Source organism: Podarcis bocagei (assembly GCF_964188305.1).
Source record: "Podarcis bocagei genome assembly, chromosome: 10".
NCBI lineage: Eukaryota > Metazoa > Chordata > Lepidosauria > Squamata > Lacertidae > Podarcis > Podarcis bocagei.
In genome coordinates this window covers 9,618,378-9,636,365 of record NC_138135.1, presented here as the reverse complement: position 1 = coordinate 9,636,365, position 17,988 = coordinate 9,618,378, and positions in this window count along the sequence as shown.

Here is a 17,988-nt window from a genome sequence, read left to right as displayed (position 1 = left end):
GGGGCCAGTGTTGAAAAGGCCCTGGCTCTGGTTGAGGCTAATCTGACTTCCTTAGGGCCTGGGACCTCTAGGGTGTTACTATTTATGGACCTTAAGGTCCTCCACGGGGCATCCCGGGAGAGGCGGTCCTGTAAGTATGAGAGTCCTAGGCCATGAAGGGCTTTAAAAGTCAAAACCAGCACCTCCTAGCAACTCTAAAGCACACCAATGCAAGTAGATAAATAGGTAAACAGTGTTTCTGTGCGCTCTGGCACTTGTCACGCTGTCCTGCTGCAACAGAAGCTGGCCACATGACCCAGAAAGCTGTCTGTGGACAGACGCCAGCTCCCCCACCCTGAAAAATGAAATGAGAGCTGCACCCCATAGTCGCCTTTGACTGAACTTAACCGTCCGGGGGTCTTCATCTTTTCCTGAAACCTTTTTGAGCCACTGCTCCTTTGATTCCATGAACTCATTACCCTACCCGATAAAAAGCATTATTCGTAACAGAGGTTTGCAGGCCCCACTAAGGAAGATAGTATCATCATAAAATTCAAAGCAGTAACAATTACTTGCACATTTATTCAAAATCCAATTAAAACTGTTCAGTTTAATTAATTCAATGAAACTGATGAACTTGATCTAGTGGCACTCTGGTAGTCATTTACACCTCCAACACCTCACTGCCTCTCAGAATCCGCTGCTAGGCAATCCCAGTGCTCCGTAGGGTAGGACTCGAACCCATGCCTTCAAGTCACAAGAAAGGAGATTCTAATTAAACACCAGGAAGGACTTTCTGGCAGTAAGAGCTGTCCGACAGTGGAATGGTCTCCCTCTGGAAGTTGTGGGCAGAGGTTTTTAAGCAGAGGTTGGATGTCCATCTGTCATGGATGCTTTAGCTGAGATTTCTTCATTGCAGGGGGTTGGACTAGATGACCCTCAGGGTCCCTTCCAACTCTGCAGTTCTATGATTCGATGAAATGTCCAACTAACTCGTTCTGTCAGTGCAAGGATTTCCACTTCCACAATGAAACATCTCCTCCCCTCCCTTGTTCCTGTCCCTGCCCCGCCTGCTGCAAATTGCCGCTTGTTCCGATTTAGCACTAAAGAACGGGTTTTCCAGGGGAAAGCAGTGGGGCAAAAGACAAAACCAGCCAGACCCATGCCTAGAAAGTGTGGCTCAAGCGGAAAACCGTGCGGACAAGCCTCAAGTCACCACGCCTTGTGAAAGCAAATACAGTAGTACCTCAGGTAAAGAACTTAATTCGTTCTGGAGGCCCATTCTTAACCTGAAACTGTTCTCAACCTGAAGCACCACTTTAGCTAATGGGGCCTCCCACTGCCGCCGCGCCGCCGGAGCACGATTTCTGTTCTCATCCTGAAGCAAAGTTCTTAACCTGAGGTACTATTTCTGGGTTAGCGGAGTCTGTAACCTGAAGTGTCTGTAACCTGAAGTGTCTGTAACCCACTGTATCACAAATCCATTTTGCATCATATAAAAGCGTACTTTCTTTAGTCCATCTTGAAAGCAGCATCATTTCCACCACCCAAAAAGCAAGCCACATACCCCTTTGGTGAGAAACAGTTGGTGAGAAAACACAGGCTTCTGTCTCCTTTGCTGACTGCATACCAAACTTTCTCCCTTTGTTGTTGCTGTTGTTTAGTCGTTTAGTTGCATCCGACTCTTCGTGACCCCCTGGACCAGAGCATGCCAGGCACTCCTGTCTTCCACTGCCTCCCGCAGTTTGGTCAAACTCATGCTGGTAGCTTTGAGAACACTATCCAACTATCTCATCCGCTGTCGTCCCCTTCTCCTTGTGCCCTCCATCTTTCCCAACATCAGGGTCTTTTCCAGGGAGTCTTCTCTTCTCATGAGGTGGCCAAAGTATTGGAGTCTCAGCTTCAGGATCTGTTCTTCCAGTGAGCACTCAGGGCTGATTTCCTTAAGAATGGATAGGTTTGATCTTCTTGCAGTCCATGGGACTCTCAAGAGTCTCCTCCAGCACCAGAATTCAAAAGCATCAATTCTTTGGCAATCAGCCTTCTTTATGGTCCAGCTCTCACTTCCATACATCACTACTGGGAAAGCCATAGCTTGAACTATAAGGACCTTTGTTGGCAAGGTGATGTCTCTGCTTTTTAAGATGCTGTCTAGGTTTGTCATTGCTTTTCTCCCAAGAAGCAGGTGTCTTTTAATTTCGTAGCTGCTGTCACCATCTGCAGTGATCATGGAGCCCAAGAAAGTAAAATCTCTCACTGCCTCCATTTCTTCCCCTTCTATTTGCTAGGAGGTGATGGGCCCAGTGGCCATGATCTTCGTTTTTTTGATGTTGAGCTTCAGACCATATTCTGAGTTCTCCTCTTTCACCCTCATTAAAAGGTTCTTTAATTCCTCCTCACTTTCTCCCTAGTCACATATAAACAGGAAGAACGTTAGTCTCAGGTCCACCCTGCCTGCTGGGAGCCACCCACAATCAGAAGCCGTTGACAAAACAGCTGCCCAATGCCCCGGCCTTAAACAAAAGACCCAGAGAAAGGTCATCACCTCCTTTGACAGCCAGAACAACACAAGAGTGCCCTTTTAAAAATCTTATAGGGCCGCCTATCACATCTCACAATCAGCCAATTAGTCAGTCAATCAAAGGGTTTTGAAAACCTGCACTTTCTCCATCACAAAGAACTTAGCTTTCACTTTCACACACACAAACCTCTTTCTCTTCTAACTCTCCGAATGGAGCAATCACTCTTTTTATAAAGGTCCCCCCATTGTGAGCAGTGATAGGCAATGTAATAATACTTTTTATTGGGTCAATATATCAGTTTAGAAAACAGAAGCTATTCCATTCTTGAGATGATGGTCAAAGGCTGACCTGGGAGCTACAGGTACGCACGACTCTTGACAGGTGCCCGCCGGGAGGCCTGGTCTATTTACCTGACATTAAGTTTGTCTTTTCGGTCCTTTTATTGCACTTTCTATATTGTAAGCAGCCCCCATAAAACATTCTCCTGAAAGCCTGTTTCGCAGGGCCGTAAATATTCTCTCTCCCCACCCCACATCTGCTTAGGCAGGCGTCAATCAATCAGAGAAATCCCTGTGTGACAGCTGGGTATATCAATCAAAGTTAGAGCTCGGACGGGTGGGTGGAGGCAGTGGGATTTCAGAGTTTGGGAGATGCGTTGACCCTACAGTGGGAGAGAAGACCATGGAAAAGAGGGAATCTGTGGCAAATTCAAACAGGAAGAGCAACTGCCATAAAACTTAGGGAACAAGCTGTACTACCAAAATGATTAAGGTTTTAAATAACAATTTTAGGTTATATTTCAGTGATCAAGATTTAATATACATTTTTAACTGCTGCTAAGAGCTGGACCATAAAGAAGGCTGATCGCCGAAGAATTGAAGCTTTTGAATTATGGTGCTGGAGGAGACTCTTGAGAGTCCCATGGACGGCAAGAAGAACAAACCTATCCATTCTGAAGGAAATCAGCCCTGAGTGCTCACAGGAAGGACAGATTGTGAAGCTGAGGCTCCAATATTTTGGCCACCTCATGAGAAGAGAAGACTCCCTGGAAAAGACCCTGATGTTGGGAAAGCTGGAGGGCACAAGGAGAAGGGGATGACAGAGGACGAGATGATTGGACAGTGTTTTCGAAGCTACCAACATGAGTCTGACCAAACTGCGGGAGGCAGTGGAGGACAGAAGTGCCTGGCGTGCTCTGGTCCATGGGGTCACAAAGAGTCGGACACGAGTAAACGACTAAACAACAACAACATATCTGTATTGTCTCTGTTACACCCAATTGCAATTAAATGTATTCCTGTTGTGTTTTATGATTTTCCTGATATTGTAAGTGAGCCAGAACTGGTCTGTGACCATAATAATAAAATTCAATTCAATTCAAACAGGAAGTGGTTGGGTAAAGGCAGAAGTAATCTTTTAATTAAAAGTGGTCAGGCCGGTCGAAAGTGTCCTTCATTAACTGAATACAGTGATACCTTGGTTTACAACCATAATCTGTTCCGGAGGTCCGGTTATAAACCAAAACAGGCTGTAACCCAAGGCACGCTTTCACCAAGTGGGCCTCCCCCCAAAAAATAAAAAATGGGTTGTAATAAAAAAATGGGTTGTAATCCAAAAAAAGGGGACACACACTTCAGGGTTTGACGTGGTTGTAATCCAAAACGGTTGTAATCCAAAACGGTTGCAAACCAAGTACAAATGTACTTTTCTTTCTCCCAATCTCCACATTGAATATAAATTTACTCCATTCCCCCCCACAAAAATCTCAAAACAGTCTGTGGTCCTGCAAGTTTTCATAATGATTCTGAGATGATTTGGCCACCGAACTCCATGCTCTGGCAACTTGAATTTGCACTGGAAATACATACAGCAACAGTTTGGAAACGCCCTATGTTTTTATCAAGCTGTAATTTCTCATTTTTATCTGTTGAGCTGCCCAGGGAGCTTTTTGCTTCAGGGCAGCCTGTCAATAATGTAAATAATTTATCCGACGTTAGTAATACACAGAGTAGACCTGTTGAAATGAATGGGCAACTAGCTTAGGTCTATTCATTTCAGTTGGTCTACTCAGAGTCCAGTTTGGTTGTGTGCAGCCTGCTAAAATGTTTCTTTATTTAAGATGTTTATATAGCACTTAATTACCTGAATTTCTAAGTGGTGTACATGAAAACAAAATTTCACCCACGACGTGATCCTTTTAGCTAGCATTGCCAGAGGCAGAACTTGAGGCCTTCTGCATTCACAGCAGATGATTTCCCCCTGAGCCAAGAGTTTGATGGTTTTCTTGCTCTTTTACTATTCTTAGCTGTTTGGGGGTAAAAATATTTTTTTAAAAAATAAATCACATATTTGAATAAAACCACAAAGCTCAGAATCCTAGCATAGAATCATAGAATCATAGAATTGGAAGAGACCACAAGGGCCATCGAGTCCAACCCCCTGCCAAGCAGGAAACACCATCAGAGCACTCCTGACATATGGTTGTCAAGCCTCTGCTTAAAGACCTCCAAAAAAGGAGACTCCACCACACTCCTTGGCAGCAAATTCCACTGTCAAACAGCTCTTACTGTCAGGAAGTTCTTCCTAATGTTTAGGTGGAATCTTCTTTCTTGTAGTTTGGATCCATTGCTCCGTGTCCGCTTCTCTGGAGCAGCAGAAAACAACCTTTCTCCCTCCTCTATGTGACATCCTTTTATATATTTGAACATGGCTATCATATCACCCCTTAACCTCCTCTTCTCCAGGCTAAACATGCCCAGCTCCCTTAGCCGTTCCTCATAAGGCATCGTTTCCAGGCCTTTGACCATTTTGGTTGCCCTCCTCTGGACACGTTCCAGTTTGTCAGTCTCCTTCTTGAACTGTGGTGCCCAGAACTGGACACAGTACTCCAGGTGAGGTCTGACCAGAGCAGAATACAGTGGCACTAGAAGGCAATGTTATAGCATGTTAGAAGGCAAAACATATTCATCCCAAGGACAGGCATAAAGATAAGAAGAGCCTCCTGGATCAAGCCAGTGGCCCATCTAGTCATAGAATCATAGAGGTGTAAAGTTGGAGGGAACCCCAAAGGTCATCCAAACCCCCACATTGCAGGAATCTCAGCTAAAGCCTCCCTGACAGATGGCCACCCAACCTCTGCTTGAAAACCTCCACAGAAGGAGAGTCCACAACCTCCCAAAGGAGTCTTCTTGTTCCACTGTTGAACAGTTCTTACCATCAAAAAAGCTCCTCCTGACGTTCCCTCAGAATCTCCTTTCTTGTAACTTGAAGCTATTGGCTTGGGTCCTAGCCTCCGGAAAAGCAAAACTGCTCCATCTTTCATGTGACGGCCCTTCAGATATTTGAAGATGGCTCTCGTATCTCCTCTCAGTCTCCTCTTTTCCTGGCTAAACGTACACAACTCCTTCAACCATTCTTCAAAAGGCTTGGTTTCCAGACCCTTGATCATCTTGGTTGCTCTCTTCCAGCTTGTCAACATCCTTCTTAAATTATGGGGCCCATAATTGGACACTGTATTCCAGGTGGTGTCAGACCAAGGCAGAATAGAGTGGTACTACGACGTCCCTTGATCTGGACACTATACCTCTGCTGACGCAGCCTCAAATAGCGTTATTTGTGTTGTTGTTTTTTGTTGCTGCTGCATCACACTGTTGACTCATGGTCTACTAAGACCCCTAGATCTTTTTCACATGTCCGTCATCCTGTTCTCACAGTGTCCAGACAGATGCCTGTTGGAACTTGTGTGGTGTTTGCCCTCCTAGGTGGGTCATAAGGAAAGGGTTAAATGAGTGTGATGTGATTGGCCAGTGGGAACCCAAGGGGAGGAGTTAGAGTTAGAGTTGTTGGAAAGTCAGTTGGGAGTTGGAGAGGGAAGAGGGAGGATAAGTCTGTGGGTTGGCCGAGTTGTGTTGTGAGAGGGTGAAAGGAACTGTTAGGTGGAGTCAGATAGATAGCTGGGATAATCAGTCTGAAGTTGTTAGGAACGTATAGGTCAGTAAAGAAACTATGATTAAGAAACTGACAAGAAAAATTAACGGAAACCTTAAACTTGTTCATGCTTATAAAAATAAACTTGATTATTTGTTAATGTTAACAACTGTCTGGACCAGTGGCGTAGCGTGGGGGGTGCAGGGGGGGCCGGCCGCACCGGGCGCAACATCTGGGGGTTAGGGTTAGGGGGTGCAAATCCATGGGTTAGGGGGCGCAAATCCACGGGTTAGGGGGCGCAAATTACTTGCCTTGCCCCGGGTGCTGACAACCCATGCTACGCCACTGGTCTGGACTCCGTGTGTCCCCGTGAGAAGTGGGGTGGTGGCAGCGAGGAGCCAATCACAGTGGTGGCACAGGGATCAATAGACCATCAAACGTCCGGGGACCCTGTGTGATCGCCACAACCCGCAATCAGGATTCGAACACAACAGCCCTCCCTCCTCCTGTGAGTTCCAACGTATTCAGAAGCATTGCCATCAATAGCCTTCTCCATGAATTGGTCTAATCCTCTTTGAAAGTCATCCAACTTGGCGGCCATCATAATTTAGCTATGTGCTGTGCACTCTAAATCTTTCAACGGTCAGTTTCACTTAATGTCTACAAGTTCTGGTGTTATGACAGTGGGAGAGAAAAAATAATTCTACCCACTTTCTCCCTGCTACACGTAATTTTATAAACTTCTGTCAAACCCTTGCTCTCTTTTGCTGTAAACTGCAAAGTCCCCAGAAGGAAGACGGAAATTTGAAGTTCCTCTCGTTGAATTTGCACCTTCTGTGTTTCCCTGCCCTCCTGTCAGTCTTCGGTTCTGCAGAACAAACTTCTAACTGCGACGTTGTGGCTTTCAATCTCTCTCTGAAGGATGCCAAACATTTTCCAGGGAGATGTTAACACTCCTTAACTGCACCGGCTCCCATCGCTACAACTCTGCGCCCGGCAGGATTACCATTTATCCGATGCCCTGCTTGTTCCCCCTTGCTTTACAGTTACTTATCTATAATAAGGGGAAAGGAAATCCAGTCACTTGGAGATAACTTGCCAGAGCCAAGTGGGTTGGCTGGAGATAACTGCTCATCCAGGTGACATACAAGAAATGCAGGTAAAGTCCAGATAACAGCGAATCTGGGCTGCAGACCTGATAAACTGCGGGGAAACACATCTCTTACTCCCTCTCTAGTTGGATGGGAAACAAGCTGTTCCCTGCTGGATAATGTTTTCACAAGCTGAGCCTCGTAATTTGACTGGTAGAAGTTTTAGCACCTGAGCACAGACCCAACATGAGCGTTTACAGGGATGGTTAACAAGGCGTCATCAGTTCCAGCAAGGCAAAGAGGAAACAAAGGAAGGGAGCAAAAGTAGGTCTGATTGTTGCTTAGACCAGCAAGCAATCCTGACGCAGCAGTCTATGAACTGGGTCAGGTGGCATCAACTGACACTGTGGCCTGTTGCTTCCTTGCAGAATGCCAGTCTAAGCTCTAAATTGACCTCTGGCATTAACTGGCAACTCTCTGGTTAACTTCAATCATGGATAATACTCCTTAGGGTAAAGCAGAAGAGAGCAATTTGCTTCTTAGAGGGAACACTGATTCCTAATATTGGGGCTCAGATGGTTAACAGTTATTAACGGAAAGCTAATGTTACATTTGCAATAGCCTGGGCTTTTGCAACCCATACTTTCTTCCCACTTCCAGAAATATGCTACTTCTATTTTGTTGGTGGTTGCTGCCCACTTGGCCCTAACCTATGACAGGGCCTTCTAGGTGGTGGTTCCTATTTGTGGAATGCCCTCCCTGGCAAGGCACATCTTCCTCCCTTGTTATTAACATTCTGGGGGAACCTAAAAACATTCCTGTTCACGCAGACATTTGACAGCTGAAACAGACTGCTTTCTTTTTTTTTTTTAATTTTTTATTTTTTTTATTATGAAAGAAATACACAGATTACAATATATTACAAATATTACAAATACAAACATGCCAGAAAAGAGTATCATCAGTTAAAAGCGGCAAATGAAAAAGAAGAATAAAAAAGTAAAAATAGAAAAGAAAAACAAAAGAAGAAAAGAAGAAAAACAAAAATACCAAGAATACAAGTGCTATTGACAGAGCTTCCGTCCAGCTCGGTCTTGGAGTTGCCAATTCTTATATTGTTACTGCAGTTTTAGTATTACAAATAAACACCGATGATTTCAGCTATCGTCTACTGATAAATTATTTAATCCCTGGGTGTTTTCAAAATAAGTTAAAAATTTATTCCATTCGTTTTTAAGTTTGCTCGAGTTGTGTTGTCTTATTTTTTGTGTTAGTCTCGCTAACTCAATGTATTGGTATAGCCTCAATTGCCACTCTCCTATAACAGGTAAGTCAGAAGTTTTCCATTTTTGTGCTATTTGAATCCTCGCCGCAGCCATAGCATATTGAAAAAAAGTTTGGTCTGTTTTCTTTATTTCTTTACCAATCAGCCCTAAAAGAAACAGCTCGGGGATTTTGGGGATATTATATTTCAAGATTTTTTTCAGTTCGTCATGAATTTGCGTCCAAAATCCTTTTATTACATCACAGGTCCACCAAATGTGAAAGAAGGTCCCGACCTTATCTTTACATCTCCAACAGGTGTTATCGGCTGTTTTGTACATTTTTCCTAGCTTTGCTGGGGTCAAGTACCAACGGTAGACCATTTTCTCTAGATTTTCCCGCAGAGCTACGCAAGCTGAAAATTTTACACCTGTCGTCCAAAGCGTTTGCCATTTGCTGTAGTCTATGTTGTGACCAATGTCTTTCTCCCATTTTACATAACCCCTTTCACCCGATCTTCCTTAGTGTCCCATTCCAATAATTTTTTATACATTTTTGATAGGGATTTACTATTACTTTCCAAGATTTCCACCTGAAACCATGATTTTTTTTCCTTCATGCCCAGTCTCTTATGCTCGCCCCATAAGGCGTGAATCTGGTGAAAGTGGAACCAGTCTTTTATTTTATCTTTCAGTACCTCATAAGGCTTCACCCTCCATCCTATTTCTGTCTTTTCTAAAATATCCTCATACGTACATTTTTCATCTGCCATATTTATTTTTTTTATTTTAATAATATTGGTTGGGGAAAGCCACCATGGGGTACCTTTCTCAATCAGTTTTTTATACCTCTTCCACACTTCCAACAATGGGCCTCTGATAATATGATTAGAAAATCCTTTGTGGACCTCCCCCTTATCTTGCCACAGGTAGGCATGCCACCCGAATCTTATATTAAAACCCTCCAAATCTAGGAGGTCTGAGTTTCTAAGGGTGGCCCACTCCTTTATCCAGCAGATACAGGCTGCATCATAGTATAATCTAATATTTGGGACCGCAAATCCACACCTTTCTCTCGAGTCTGTTAAATATTTCAACTTTACCCTGGCCCTCTTCCCCTGCCAAATAAATTTGGTCAGGGTTCTCTGCCAGTTCTTAAAGATGGAGGTACCTTTAATAATCGGGATATTTTGGAAGAGGAATAGTAATTTCGGGAGGATGCACATCTTAATAGCTGCCATCCTCCCTGTCCATGAAAGTTTCAATCTATGCCAAGTATCTAGATCCTTTTTAATGTCCTGCCACACCTTACAGTAATTGTCCTCAACCAGGTTTATGTTTTTAGGTGAGAGCCAAATTCCCAGATATTTCACTTTATTCACTACTTTAATGCCAATCTTTTCTTCCAAATGAATTTTCTCCTGTTCGGTCATGTTCTTTGTTAGGACTTTGGTTTTCTTCCTATTTAATCTAAAGCCGGACAGTCTACCAAAGTCTTCCAAAAGTTCAACCACTCTGCTTGCACTATCCACTGGGTTCTCCACCGACAGCACCAGGTCATCAGCATAGGCTTTAAGCTTAAATTCTTTGTTTCCAATTTTTATCCCCCTCACATTCGCTGCCTCCCTTATTCTGTTTGCAATAACTTCTAGAACCATTATAAATAACAGGGGGGACAGAGGGCAGCCCTGCCTTGTACCCTTCTTAATCTTAAATGGTTTCGTCAGATTATCATTTATAATCATCCTGGCCTGTTGTTCTGAGTATATTGCCCTGATGCCTTTCAAATATGGACCTTCAATACCTGCCTTTTCCAAGCATTGTAATAAAAATTCCCATGAAACGTTATCGAAGGCCTTTTCGGCGTCTATAAAGATTAGTGCAGCCGGGACATCTATTCTCATATCTAGGTATTCAATGATATTTAGTATGTGGCGGACATTTTCTTTCTGGTGTCTGTTTGGGAGAAAACCCACTTGGTCTTTATGTAAATACTTCATTAGGAGCTTCTTAAGTCTACTGGCCATGATGTCCGCAAAGATCTTATAGTCGTTGTTAAGCAAAGAAATTGGCCTGTAGTTTTTTATATCTGTTTTTTCTTTTTCTGTTTTTGGGATCAGGGTTATATAAGCCTCCTTCCACGAGGCCGGGATCTTTCCCCCCTGAAAGATATTATTAATCACGTCTTTTAGGACCGGAGCTAGATGTTCTTCTAGTATTTTATAATATTTTGCAGACAGGCCGTCCGGCCCGGGGGCTTTCCCGGTCTTCATTCTACTAATAGCCTCCTTGATCTCATTTACAGTGATCTCCTTATTCAATTGTATTCTATCCTCTTCTAGTATATATTTCTTTTCGTTTTGTTCCAAATAGTTCTTGATCTCAACACTGTTTTCCCCTCCTTTTTCATATAGCTTTTCAAAAAATTGGGTGAACCTGTTTTCTATTTCCTCTGGGTCTTCTATGATGTTATCCTCCAGTATTATTTTATTTATCATATTTTGTTTCTTTCTCTTTCTTAACTGCCAGGCGAGTAACTTCCCCATTTTATTTGCCGACTCAAAATACCTTTGCTTTGTAAATTTAATTTTCCACTCTATCTCTTGGTTTAGTATTGCTGAGTATTGAGATTGTAACAGACTGCTTTCAAGCATCAGTGATATTACGAGTTGTGACCATATGTGACCACTTCAAATGTTTTCAGGTGTTCAGAATGTTTTGTTTTAGTGGGTTATTGATTGCCAATCTGGGTTCCTTTGAGAGGAAGGGTGAGATAGAAATTTAATTAATAGGGCCATCCTATTGTTGTTGATTTGTACCCTGGCCATTTGACTGGGTTGCCCAGCCACTCTGGGCAGCTTCCAACATACATAAAAACAGAATAAAACATTAAACATAAAAACTTCCCTATAGAGGGCTGCCTTCAGATGTCTTCTAAAGGTTGTATAGTTACTTATCTCCTTGGCTTGGGGGGTCGAATAACTTCATACCCTCCAACATTTCTCTGATGAAAATTGTTGTTGTTTAGTCGTTTAGTAGTGTCCGACTCTTCATGACCCCCTGGACCAGAGCACGCCAGGCACTCCTGTCTTCCACTGCCTCCCACAGTTTGGTCAAACTCATGCTGGTAGCTTCGAGAACACTGTCCAACCATCTCGTCCTCTGCCGTCCCCTTCTCCTTGTGCCCTCAATCTTTCCCAACATCAGGGTCTTTTCCAGGGTGTCTTCTCTTCTCATGAGGTGGCCAAAGTACTGGAGCCTCAGCTTCAGGATCTGTCCTTCCAGTGAGCACTCAGGGCTGATTTCCTTCAGAATGGAGAGGCTTGATCTTCTTGCAGTCCATGGGACTCTCAAGAGTCTCCTCCAGCACCATAATTCAAAAGCATCCATTCTTCGGCGATCAGCCTTATTCATGGTCCAGCTCTCACTTCCATACATCACTAAAATGAAAATAGGAACGTCCTAAGGAAAAACGGGACATTCCTGGATCAAATCAGAAACCGGGATGGCTTCTATAAATCCGGGACTGTCCCTGGAAAATAGGGACACTCTTGTCTGAAGCATGCAATGTTGTGTACAAACATTGAGCCAAACATACTTTTGGAGGGTGCTTTGCAAATGTAAGTTAAGGGCCATGACTCAGCTAACCTCTTCCAGTCCTCTGATGACGGTAAACACTCCTCTTTCTGTTGGCTGCTTCCGCCGCCCTCCACTCCCTCCGCCCCCGACAGCAACGAAGCCTAATCTGCCACTGCCAAGACCCCCCTGACCTTGCCCACCCAGAGAAGCCAGCTTGCACTCAGCAGCCATCCTGGATTAGCCCTCTGTCAATACAAGTGTTTTTGTGCCGATGTGGTGACCTTTGGCTCTGCCCTGGCTCCCAACAGACATCCATTTGTTTGAGTGTTAGCCTTGATGTTTGCCCACAGGACAGACGGGGGGGCTGGCAAGCGAGGCAGCGGACCATCACTGGAGCATCCGAGGTTTATTCCTGGCTCCCTTTCAGGCTTCCTGGATGGCCCAAGGCAAATTGCTGAGCTCTCTTCGTGTCAGGCACAGCTGAGCTTGAACCGTGCCAGTATAATGGCAGTTCAGATGCCATTATATACCAGGCAGGAATTACAGAACTGGAGGAGGCGGGAGAAATAAGAATGTCAGGGCTGGATCAGACACAGTCCAGTACGACATCTCCGAGAGCAGCCAAGGTGGAAGTGAGCATCCACTGAGACGGTCCTTGGAAATCAGAGACGTTCTTGCATGTGGAAATCAGAATCCTTCTGCCTCTGAACTGAGATGACGTTGATAATTCTGCCAGGTTCAATGGCATGGAGACATCTGAAACCCTGGGAAACCACTGCTAATCACTGCAGATGGTACTGGGCTGCATAAACCAATGGTCTGACTCAGTATAGGGCATCTGCCTACCTTCCTCTACTGCAAAGGGTGTGACTCAGTCTGCTTTTGTATGGGACATTATTGCAGTCAAACCAACAATTCATCTTTTGCCAGCTAGACACTGGAAGAGGCTGGGGCTCACAGAGCTTTCCTGTAAAAATTCCTAGAGAGAACTCTGTGAGATCACTTCCTTTTTCTGCCTTCGCAGGAAGCTGCCTGCCTGAGCAGCCTCCATTTTCTTCATCGTGCTTCCTGGCTCCTGAACATGTCTGGGTTTTGCAGCTCAGACTTACATTTTCTGCTTTTGTAACTTAGTAGTTTTAAAACTATCTTCATTTTGCTACCGTAATTGCTGCTTCAAGACCTAGGTTATGTAAGTAAATCCTACTTTTATTTCTTCACAAAACAATGTACGTGTGATTGTTGTTTCTAAGTGGGCAGAGAGAGGGGTAATGCCAGGGAAATCCAGTCTGCCTTAAAGCATCCTGCATTACTGTTAAATCAAGCTTGTTTGATCTTCTCTCTGAAACCCCAGAAAGCCACACCTGCTCATTGCTTGACAGTACTGGGCTAGATGATGTTAGCATTCCTGCTCCATGATTGAAGTCATGGGATTGTTGTCTTTCACATGACGGTGTATGTTTTGACTCCACAGAGTGGGAAGTGATAGAAACAGGATGTTTGTGTTACTGTGTTCCGTGAAGTGGGACTATTGTCCTTTGTTCTTTTTCTCTTTGCTGTCTGATGCTAAAGAGAGAGGGAGCCATGTTGCAGTGCTCCGTGTGTGTTGATATGTAAATAAAGTAGATTAGCCAAAATGCTGAGTGGCTGAGGTCTGTCACTCATGATGTGCAAATTCTGCGGATCCCTAAGTGTGCCGGTGTCGGTTGGCATCGGTCACTGTGATGTTTGGGCTGAAGAAAGCTTATGAAGCTCCCGAATGATCGACCAGGAGGGAGAGGATGTGCCAGTTGGGCATGTGTCTCTGCCAACATCCTACTCGAGTGTAGACTGAACTCCTGACAACAAAATTGTTTTGGTATGAGGTTTTAGTACTCTGTACATGCCTCATACCAAACTGGTTTTGTTGTCAGGAGTTCAGCCTACACTCTAGTAGGACCCTGGCAGAGACACATGCCTGACTAGCATGTTCTCTCCCTCCTGGTCCTACTCTGCCTTGCCCCCAGGAGTGTTTTCCACAGATGAACCAGTGGTCTGACTCAGTACAGGGCACCTTCCTACGTTGCTCTACAGGAAAGGGTGTAGCTCAGTCTGCCTTAGGATGCAGCGGGTCCTAGCTTCAATCTCTGGCATCTCTGGATAGGACTGGGAAAGACTCCCTGTTGGATTCTGCCAGCCAGGGTTGACAGTACTGAGCTAGGTTGTACCACTCGGTTGGGCACCACAATTCAAGAAGGACACTGACAAACTGGAACGTGTCCAGAGGAGGGCAACCAAAATGGTCAAAGGCCTGGAAACGATGCCTTATGAGGAACGGCTAAGGGAGCTGGGCATGTTTAGCCTGGAGAAGAGGAGGTTAAGGGGTGATATGATAGCCATGTTCAAATATATAAAAGGATGTCACATAGAGGAGGGAGAAAGGTTGTCTTCTGCTGCTTCAGAGAAGCGGACACGGAGCAATGGATCCAAACTACAAGAAAGAAGATTCCACCTAAACATTCACCTAAACATTAGGAAGAACTTCCTGACAGTAAGAGCTGTTCAACAGTGGAATTTGCTGCCAAGGAGTGTAGTGGAGTCTCCTTCTTTGGAGGTCTTTAAGCAGACGCTTGACAACCATATGTCAGGAGTGCTCTGATGGTGTTTCCTGCTTGGCAGGGGGTTGGACTCGATGGCCCTTGTGGTCTCTTCCAACTCTATGATTCTATGATTCTAGGTGGACCACTTGCATGACTCAGTTTAAAATCCCATGGTGGTGTAGCTCAGTGGCATTGCATGCACTGCATGCAGAAGGTTCCAGGTTCAGTTCCTGGCATCTCCAGGTGGGATTGGGAATATCCCGTCTGAAAACATGGGAGAGCCACTGCCAGTCCATGAAGATAAAACACTGACCTGGATGGACCAGTTGGTCAGACTCAGTATAAGGCAGCTTCCTGAGTTCATCCTGTCAATCACACAATAAGGACTGTGAGTGTATTTGTCTGTCCGTCTCTCCCCCTTTCAGGGCACCTGTTTTCATACATTCCCTTCAATTGTGCCACAATGCAATGATATACAGGCATTGTGTGTGAATGAGACCTTGTCCCCACTGGACTCAATTGCTTTAGAATAAGCATGCATCAAACCCAGCTTGCAGAAGCGTTGCTGTGTTTCCCTAGAGTAGGAAGGGCCGACATGCCGTTTTCCTGTATCTGAAAGCAACGCGGTTCACTGCTGCCATTAAGTTTTTATCTCTGCAGAAAGCAGCTGCTCCAGAGGAGCCATCATTGGGCATGGAATCTGCTTGCTGCAGCTCTAAGATCTGAAAAGCAGTTTCGGTTTCAGGGGCAGTTTGGGCTTTTCTATGCTCCTCTTGAAGCGTTTGGAAATGGTACAAGACTCTAGGCGCTTCCAGATGACCTGTTTCATGAGCTTTCATTCTGTTTTGTTTGTGGGGAAGGGATGCGGGTGGCACTGTGGTCTAAACCACGGAGCCTCTTGGGCTTGCCGATCGGAAGGTTGATGGTTCAAATCCACGCAACAGGGTGAGCTCCCGTTGCTCTGTCCCAGCTCCTGCCAACCTAGCAGTTCGAAAGCACACCAGTGCAAGTAGATAAATAGGTACCACTGCGACGGGAAGGTAAACTGTGTTTCCTTGTACTCTGGCTTCCGTCACAGTGTCCGTTGCACCAGAAGCGGTTTAGTCATGCTGGCCACATGACCCAGAAAGCTGTCTGTGGACAAACGCTGGCTCCCTCGGCCTGAAGTAAGATAAGTGTTGCAACCCCATAGTTGCCTTTGACTGAACTGTCCAGGGATCCTTGCCTTTTCGATGGGGATGCATTGAATTCCACCGCAAAATAGTGACAGTCTGCCAGTGCCTTCTGTGCAAGCTTAATTTACTCATTGATGAGCCCGTTGCAAACTAAGAAACCTCTGAACGTGGATTCAGGATGCAAAGCTGCTCTTGGTATACGGGAGTTACTGGATTGGGAAGGAAAGACCTTTGCACATTATGATTATTATTTATTAAATTTCTACACTGTCCTTTATCCAATGTTCACAGGGTGGTTTATAATATGGACACATCTTAAGAGATACTCTCCTTTAATGCTTAACACATTTCACAGGCAGCTTCTGTTCTAACCTTTAAGCACCTTTCGACAAACTTTTCTTTGCCGCCAACCTTACGCTGGCAATTAAGAAAACGCCCTTCTGTTAATAGTTGGCAGATCTCTCATTTTTATATGGTTTTTATTGTGTGGCTTTATGTTTGACTGTTGAAAATGGTTCTGATTTTTTTTATGAGCAGCAGTATATAAATATTTTTATTAAGTAAATAAATATACTGCCATGCCTTAGCTTTGGGAGCTGTTTCCAGAACTGAGCAATGGTGCATCATGAAATAAAGAATTGCAGAGTTGGAAGGGACCCCCAAGGGTCATCTAGTCCAACCCCCTGCAATGCAGGACTCTTTTGCCCAACGTGGGACTCAGACCCCATAACCTGCTCTACCAACTGAGCTATCCCAGTAGACCAGCGGTGGGTAGCATGTGTTCCTCTAGATCAGCCTTTCTCAACCTGTGGGTCCCCAGATGTTGTTGGACTACAACTCCCATCACCCCTAGCTAGCAAGGCCAGAGGTCATGGATGATGGGAGTTGTAGTCCAACAACATCTGGGGACCCACAGGCTGAGAACCGCTGCTCTAGATGTTGTTGGACTCCAACTCCCATCTGCCCTGATAGACTCATTCACATGGTTGGGGTTGATGTGATTTGGAGTGCCACAACAACAGGTTGGCCAATCTGGGGCAGATCAGAGCACTCAGGAGTCACACCCAGGAAGTCATTTAAGACCAAAGGAGTCAAGGACAGTGTCAGCATCTCCCTAAAGATGTGAAGGGTCCCCCAGGTAAGACAGCAGTCCATCTTAAGTTCCCCTGCCTAGGATGCAAAGGTCTTCCAACTTCCTACAAAGATACATTCTACGGCCTTGATATTCCTTTAGTTCAAAAGATCAAATCCCCTGCGTGCTGATGTCACATTTCACTCACATTTAAAGGTAAGAGAATTTTTTTTTTTAATTGAATCCAGAATTTCTCTATTTCTAAAGCTGGATTTTAAAACCCAGCTGTCAGGGAACTGCCATCGGAGCCAGAGGGAGAGCTCCAGAGGGATTCCGGAGAGCGTCCCGGGAGGGAGAGAAGCAGCACATCTTCTGGGGAAGGAAATCAGCGTAGCACCAGGGGAAAGGGGGGGGCAGATGGGGGAATCGGCGAGGTGGCTCCATGACTTCTCGCCGGGGACCAGCGGGGAGAGCACGGGTCCTCCGCTGCCCACACCCTCCCTGCGCGGAAGCCTTCCGCGCAGGGAGGCTACGCGGAGACTAGGCGTCAAAGAGCTTCTTTGCTGGAAGAAGTTCAAGAAACGCCCACTGACGGATTCTGCCAGCGATTGAGACAGCCACGGGCTGAAAGGGTTCATTCAGGCAACCCACCGAGGTCTGGCGCCGATTTACGCACGAGCAACCCCTAGAACCATTACACCAGCCTTAACATGTTATGGCGTAGAAATTTCAAAGCTGAGCTGAACTTGCACAGCTTAGGGAAGGCAGAAAGTAATGGCAACTTTTTTATTGCAAATGAATAGTT